General features: G+C 45.3%; 1 protein-coding gene and 1 pseudogene across 4 annotated transcripts in view; one reads left to right on the top strand and one right to left on the bottom strand.

Moving 5' to 3' along the window:
* The window catches only part of RBM10 (RNA binding motif protein 10), a 41,419-nt gene that overhangs the window by 27,609 nt on the left and 5,602 nt on the right, over positions 1-8,208 (bottom strand). The gene's annotated exons all lie outside the window — the stretch shown is intronic.
* On the top strand, positions 2,822-4,550 carry LOC108523043 (inositol-tetrakisphosphate 1-kinase pseudogene; annotated as a pseudogene).

Here is an 8,208-nt window from a genome sequence, read left to right as displayed (position 1 = left end):
TTTTTTGACTTTTTAATAATTGTCATCTGACTGGCATGAGACAGTGTCTCATTGTGGTTTTGATTTGCATTTCTGATGATTAGTGATGATAAGCATTTTTTCATGTTTGTTGGCCACTTTTATGTTATCCTTTGAGAAGTATCTGTTCATGTCCTTTGCCCATTTTTAAACTGGAACTTTTGCTTTTTGCTTGTTGATTTAACTTCCTTGTAGATTCTGGATATTAGACCTTTATCAGATGCGTAGTTTGTGAACATTTTCTCCCATTCTGCAGGTTGTCCATTTACTCTGTTGGTAGTTTCTCTTGTTGTGCAGACAGAAGCTCTTTAATTAGGTCCAACTTGTCAATTTTTGGTTTTGTTGCAATTGCTTTTGGGGGCTTAGCCATAAATTCTTTGCCAAACCCTGTATCAAGAAGGGCGTTTCCTAGGTTTTCTTTATAGGATTTTTTTTTTTTTTTTTTTTGGTGGAGTTTCGCTCTTGTTGCCCAGGCTGGAGTGCAATGGCGCAATCTTGGCTCACCGCAACCTCTGCCTCCCAGGTTCAAGTGATTCTCCTGTCTGAGCCTCCCAAGTAGCTGGGATTACAGGCATGCACCACCACGCCTGGCTAATTCTGTATTTTTAGTAGAGACAGGGTTTCTCCATGTTGGTTAGGCTCGTCTTGAACTCTCGGCCTCCCAAAGTGCTGGGATTACAGGCATGAGTCACCACACCTGGCCTTCTAGGACTTTTATAGTCTGAAGTCTTACATTTAAATCTTTAATCCATCTTAATTTTTGTATATGGTGAGAGGTTAAGGGTCCGGTTTCATTCTTCTGAATATGGCTAGCCACCTATCCCAGCACCACTTATTTAACAGGAAGTCCTTTCCCCCTTGCTTACTTTTGTTGATTTTGTCAAAGATCAGATGGTTCTATGTGTGCGGGTTTATTTCTGCATTCTCTACTCTGTTCCACTGGTTTATGTGTCTGTTTTTGCACAGGACCATGCTATTTTGATTACTGTAGCCTTATAGAATAGTTTGAAGTTGGACAATGTGATGCCTCTGACTTTGTTCTTTTCGCTTAGGATTGCTTTGGCTATTCGACCCAGTAATCCTGCTACTGGGTATATACCCAAAGGAAAATAATTCATTCTATCACATGCACCCATATGTTCAATGCGGCACCTTTTTTCCTTTTCTTTTTTTTTTTTTTTTGAGACGGAGTTTTATTCTTATGGCCCAGGCTGGAGTGCCATGGTGCAATCTTGGCTTACTGCAACCTCCACCTCCTGGTTCAAAAGGTTCTCCTGCCTCAGCCTCCCGAGTAGCTGTGATTACAGGCATGCGCCACAACGCCTGGCTAATTTTGTATTTCTAGTAGAGATGGCATTTCTCCATGTTGGTCAGGCTGGTCTTGAACTCCCAACCTCAGGTGATCCACCCACCTTGGCCTCCCAAAGTGCTGGGATTACTAGCATGGGCCACTGCGCCTGGCCGTTGCAGCACTATTCACAATAGCAAGGACATAGAATCTGCCTGAATGCCCATCAATAGTGGAGAAGATAAAGAAAAATGTGGTACATATACACCATGGAATACTATGCAGCCATAAAAAAGACAAAATCATGTCTGTCACAGTCATATGGATGGAGCTGGAGGTTGTTATCCTAAGCCACCTACCACAAAAACAGAAAACCAAGTACTGCATGTTCTTACTTATAAATGGGAGTTAAATGTTTAATGTACATGAATGCAAATATTGGAACATCAGACATTGGGGATCACTAGACCGGGAAGGTGGGAAGGGGGGCGTGGGCTGAAGGACCATCTGTTGGGAACTAAGCTTACTGCTTGGGTGATGGGATCAACAGGGCCTCAGGCTTCAGTGTCACGCAATTTACCCATGTAAAAAAACCTGTACGGGTCAGGTGTGGTGGCTCACGCCTGTAATCCTAGCACTTTGGGAGGCCGAGGGGGCAGGATCATTGACGTCAGGAGTTTGAGACCAGCCTGGGCAACATGGTAAAACTCCGTCTCTACTAAAAAATACCAAAATTAGCTGGATGTGGTGGTGCACGCCTGTAGTCCCAGCTACTGTGCAGGTTGAGGGACGAGAATTGCTTGAACCAGGGAGGCGGAGGTTATAGTGAGCCAATCGCCCCACTGCACTCCAGCCTGGGTGACAGAGTGAAACTGCGTATGAAAAAAATAACAACAGCAACCCGTATGTGGCCCGCGAGCTCCAGCTGGGTGGTCAGGGCCACCCCGGCCTGGGGCGGGGGTGGGGAGGGGGATGGTGGAGAATGTGACACCAGGTGGCCCTAATCCCGCACCCCAGCCCTTTCCACATCCCTGCCACCAGAGGTGCCCACATGCTCCCAGTGCTCACTGGTCAACAGACTCGGCCTATGGGCGATTTCCTCAGGACCCAGGCTCCTTGCCCAAGGAGGAAGATGGCAGACTTTTCTGAAAGGGAAGAAAGTTGGCTAATGGCTGCGTGAGAAGAAAATCAAGAAGCTCAATTTCCAGGCCTTGGCGGAGCTGTGCAGGAAGCGAAGGACAAGTGCAGCTGAGGCCAGGAGTGGCAGCTCACGCCTATAATCCCAGCACTTTGGGAGGCTGAGGAGGGTGGATCACCTGAGGTCGAGAGTTCGAGACCAGCCTGGCCAACATGGTGAAACTCTGTCTCTACTAAAAATACAAAAATTAGCAATGCCCAGTGGCAAGCGCCTGTAATCCCAGCTACTCGGGAGGCTGAGGGAGGAGAATCGCTTGAACCCGGGGGGCAGAGGTTACAAGGAGCCGAGATCACGCCACTGCACTTCAGCCTGGGCGACAGAGTGAGCCTCATCTCAAAAAAATAAAAAATAAAAAAAAGAAGTCATGCAGCTGAACCTCAGCCAGCCACCAACTGAGGAACAGGGACCCCTGGAATTCATCATTCACAAGTTGACCAGTGTCATCCTTGAAGCCGACCAGAATGACAGCCAGTCCCTGGAGCTGGTGCACAGGTTTCAGGAGTACATTGATGCCCACCCTGAAACCATCGTCCTGGACTCCTCCCCTGCCATCAGAACCCTGCTTGACCGCTCCAAGTCCTGCAAGCACATCTGGAAGATTGAGGTCTACATGGAAGATGGTAGGATCTACTCACTGCCCTTCATGGAGGAGCCTGTGCGGGGATGACACCATGTGGCTACTGGAGAAGAATGGCCTGGCTTTCCTGTTCATTTGCAAAACCAGACTGGCTCACAGCACCAACTCTCACGAGATGGCTATTGCGTTCAATCAGGAGGGCCTGAACGGCATCCAGTCACCCTGTGTGGTCTAGAATTTCATCAACCACAACACCGTTCTGTACAAGGTGTTCATGGTCGGCGAGTCCTACACTGTGGTCCAGACACCCTTGCTCAAGAACTCCATGGACACAATGTGACCGCGAATCCATCTTCCTCAATAGCCACGAGGAGTCAAAGCTGGAGTCATCATTGGTCCTGACGGAGCTGGACAAGATTGAGGGGTCTGGTCTGTTCAAGAGCAGCCGAGCAAAAAGGTCATCTGGGAACTCCCCCAGGCCCTGCGGCAGGCTTGGGAATATTGCTGCTCGGCACCGACATCATCATCAACAACCAGATGGGGCAGCATGCCGTCATCGACATCAGCGCCTTCCCAGGCTACGAGGGCGTGAGCAAGCTCTTCACAGACCTCCGGCACCACATCACCACCATTTTGCAAGACCAGAGCACAGCCACAGCAGCCATGGGGGATGTGGCCCTGCTGAGTCACAGCAAGCTCCTGGCTAAGCCGGTGGGCAACCTAGCAGGCGAGTGAACATGCAGCGCCAGCCCCGGCTGCTGCAGCAGCATGATGGGCCAGGACGCAACCTGGAAGGCCAACGCCTATGCGGGTGGTACCTCCAAGCTGCCGCACCCAAGACTCCGCTGCACCGCCAGCATGTCGCCCAGCTTCTAGCAGCACTGCATGGCCTCCCTGGCCAACAAGACCTCCTCCCAGTAGCCATGTAGCCAAGATCCAGAGGGGTGGCACGGGGCATACCCGCTAGGCTAGCAGCTCCCAATGGCACTGCTACTACTGAGAATCCCTAATGATCTGATTATTCTTTTTCTTAACTTTTAACCTGATTTTCTGACGTCATGATCTAAATGAGGGTTGGGGGAAGATGGAAGAGAACATCAAGTGGTCCAGCGTAGGGGAAAAGGGCCATCCCACCTGATTCCTGCTGTGCAGACTTCTTCACTGAGTTAAAAAAACAAAACAAAACAAAACCTGTATGTGCATCCTTTAACCTATAATAAAAGCTGAACTTTAAAAAAAGAAAACAAATATTAGAAAGAAATCATAAGAAAAAAATGTATCTTTTAAAGAGTGGGGTAGGTCTTCCTCAGCAAGCCACATCCCGGCAGTCATAAAAGGAAAATGAATAAATCTGGCTTTGTAAAAATTATAAATCTCTATAGAGCGTAAAAAATATGAGAAACTTAGAAATAAATATGTAATAAAGCAAGTATGGTAAAACGTTCATAGTAGAATCTAGTGGACCAGGCATGGTGGCTCACGCCTGTAATCCCAGCACTTTGGGAGGCCGAGGCAGGCGGATCACCTGAGGTCAGGAGTTCGAGACCAGCCTGACCAACATGGAGAAACACCATCTCTACTAAAAATACAAAATTAGCAAAGTGTGGTGGCGCATGCCTGTAATCCTAGCAACTCGGGAGGCTGAGGCAGGAGAATCACTTGAACCCGGGAGGTGGAAGTTGTGGTGAGGTAAGATTGTGCCATTGCACTCCAGCCTGGGCAACAAGAGCGAAACTCCATCTCAAAAAAAAAAAGAAGAAGAAGAAGAAGAAAAAGAATCTAATGGATGGGTATACATGGTGTTCATTGTAAAATTCTTTAAACTTTGCTACACGCTTGAAATTTCACACTAAAATATGGAAAACACCATAACAATAAGTAACAAATGGGGCAAATATCCATGGCGTACTCGTTCTTTTTTGAATTTTTTTTTTTTTTTGGTTTTTTTTTTGCCCCACGTTTGGCTGAGAGATTTCTTTTTTTTTTTTTTTTTTTTTTTTTTTTTCAATTCCACCGCGAGTTATTTTAAGGGACTTAGTTGAGCAAGTTTGGAGTTAGAAGGAGAGACATCATGTTTAAAGGAAGATGTTAGGTCATCCATAGAACAGCGTCTCGTCATTACGAAAAAAACAATACTTCTTGCTTCTTACTGAGTACCATCTTCCTTCCATTAGGGCCTAGCCTGCATACTATGCTTTGCATCAACTCTAAGATCACCTCACAACCATGACCATGTATTTTAGGCCCCCACCGTATTAAGGTGAACTAGTAGTGGCTAACAAACTGGACAAACCATTGAAATACATCCAAGATTTCATATATTGTTCGCAGCATCTTAGTTGATGAACAACACAAAATATACAAACATGATGGACACATGAGACACAGTAAAATGAAAACTACCACTTCATTATACTTTTTCACAAGCAAATAGTGCTCAAAAATGTGAACAGCCAGACATAGTAGCCCACACATGCAATCCCATATACTCTGGAGACTGAGGCAGAGGATCACTTGAGCCCAGGAGTTTAAGACCAGCTTGGGAAACATAGCGAGACCCCACAGAAAAAATTAAAGCCAGATGTTATGGCACACACCTGTAGTTCCAGCTACTGGGGAAGCTGACGCAGGAGGGATGACTTGAACCTAGGAACTGGAGGATGCAGTGAGCTATGATCACACCACTGGACACTGTCTCTTTAAAAAATGTGGATTTCCATTTTTAAAAAAATTATTTGTTCATGTATTCATTCAAGAAATATTAACCCAACATTTGCTATATAATAAGTACTGTTCTAGGTGATGGGAATACTGCTGTGAACAAAATGAAGTCACTGTCCCCATGAACTCAGCTTGGAACCCAAATTGTTTCCTTCTTTCTTGAGATGGAGTCTCACTCTGTCGTCCAGGCTAGAGTGCGGTGGCAGGATCTCAGCTTACTGCAACCTCCACCTCCCGGGTTCAAGCAATTCTCCTGCCTCAGCCTCCCGATTAGCTGTGATTCCAGGCGCCCACCACCGCGCCCAGCTAATTTTTTATATTTTTAGTAGAGATGGGGTTTCACCATGTTGGCCAGGGTGGTCTCAAACTCCTGACCTTGTGATTTACCCGCCTCCGCCTCCCAAAGTGCTGGGATTACAGGCGTGAGCCACGACACCTGGCCCCAAATTGTTTCCTTACAGTAAATGCCTGGAGAAGAAATCACTGTCAGTGGTATGAGTAGTTTTAAGGTTCTTGATACAATCGATTTGAACTGCAGTCATCAAAATTCAAGAACTGGGGCCAGCACAGTGGCTCATGCCTGTAATCCCAGCACTTCAGGAGGCTGAGGCGAGTGGATCACCTGAGGTAGGGAGTTCGAGACCAGCCTGGCAAACATGGTGAAACCCTGTCATTACTAAAATACAAAAATTAGCCGGGCGTGGTGGCAACACCTGTAATTCCTGCTACTCAGGAGGCTGAGGCACAAGAATCCCTTGAGCCTGGAAAGCAGAGGTTGCAGTGAGCCAAGATCACGCCACTGCACTCCAGCCTGGAAGACAGAGTGAGACTATCTCCAAAACAAAACAAAAAAAAAGGAAAAAAAAAATCAAGAACTGAACAGATACGAATAAATTTATAAATTTTCAGACGAAATTATCCTGAACTCTCTTGACATCCAATATCCAAACCAAATAAATTCAGGTATTGAACTCTTGCTATCTAAACTCAGGAAGGGAACATATTTGGATAGAAAGGAATACTTTTAATTGGCCACCAGAGCACTCTGAACAAACACCTTCCAAAGGCATACCCCTTTTATAAAGTATTTCTAGGATGCTGGACTGAATAATCATATATGAGGATCTTCACAAAATGAGTATTTCTAGAAAATATAAAATGTTAAAATTGGCAGAAGAGATGAAATGGTAATCAAAAACCAGCTCATCAGATGCTTTTATATTTTTTGAGACAGGGTCTCACTCTGTCACTGAGGCTGGAGTGCAGTGGCATGATCACGGCTTACCACAGCCTCAACCTCCCAGCTCAGGTGATCCTCCTGCCTCAGCCTCCTGAGTAGCTAGAACTATAAGCACCTGCCACCATGCCCAGTTAATTTTTGTATTTTTTGTAGAGACAGAGTTTTGCCATGTTGCCCAGGATGGTTTCAGACTCCTGAGTTCAAGTGATCCAACTGCCTTGGCCCACTGCGCCCAGCCTCCAGATGCTTTTAAAGGTGAGTTCTACCAAGTTTTTCAAGGTACAGATAATTCTTCTACAAGTTTCTCCAATAAAGAGAGAATAACAAAGGCTGCCCAACTCATATCATAAGGCTACCTTAATTCCAATGCCAGATAAATACTGAAAATAAAACTATTGGACTACTTCACTGATAAATACAGGTGTAGATATCCTAGATGATACAATAGCTAATAAAATCTAACAAGGTTTTAAAAATACACATAAATCACTAACATTTCTGCCAAAAACTCATGAGTAAGCATTAGAAAAATCCAAACTGAGAGACATTCTACAAAACAACTAACCTTAAAACATGCTTTCAGTATAATCCATAGGTTCAGGAAAAAAAAAAATGACAAGGTCATAAAAGACAAAGATAGAATAACTGTTTCAGATTAAAGGAGACAAGGAGTTCAATGCAATACATGATCTTGGACTGGATCCTGGGTTGGGGAAAACCGCTATAAAGGACATTACTGAGAAGAGTGATAACATCTGAATACGATAAAAGTACTATATAATTATTAAATGTTCTGATATTGATAAGTATATTGTGGTTATGGAAGAGAACACCTTTGTTCTTAGGACATACATGCTGCCAGACTTAAAAGGTCATGTCAGACTGGACGCCGTGGCTCACGCCTGTAATCCCAACACTTTGGGAGGCCGAGGCGGGCAGATCACCTGAGGTCAGGAGTTTGAGACCAGCCTGACCAACATGGAAAAACTCTGTCTCTACTAAAAATACAAAATTAGCCGGGCATGGTGGTGCATGCCTATAATCTCAGCTACTTGGGAGACTGAGGCAGGAGAATTGCTTGAACCCAGGATGCAGAGGTTGCAGTGGGCTGAGATTGCACCATTGCACTCCAGCCTGGGCAACAAGAGTGAATCTAAAACATAAAT

Source organism: Rhinopithecus bieti, unplaced genomic scaffold (genome assembly GCF_001698545.2).
Source record: "Rhinopithecus bieti isolate Rb0 unplaced genomic scaffold, ASM169854v2 scaffold_72412, whole genome shotgun sequence".
Lineage (NCBI taxonomy): Eukaryota > Metazoa > Chordata > Mammalia > Primates > Cercopithecidae > Rhinopithecus > Rhinopithecus bieti.
This window is presented reverse-complemented; position numbering and strand designations above follow the sequence as displayed.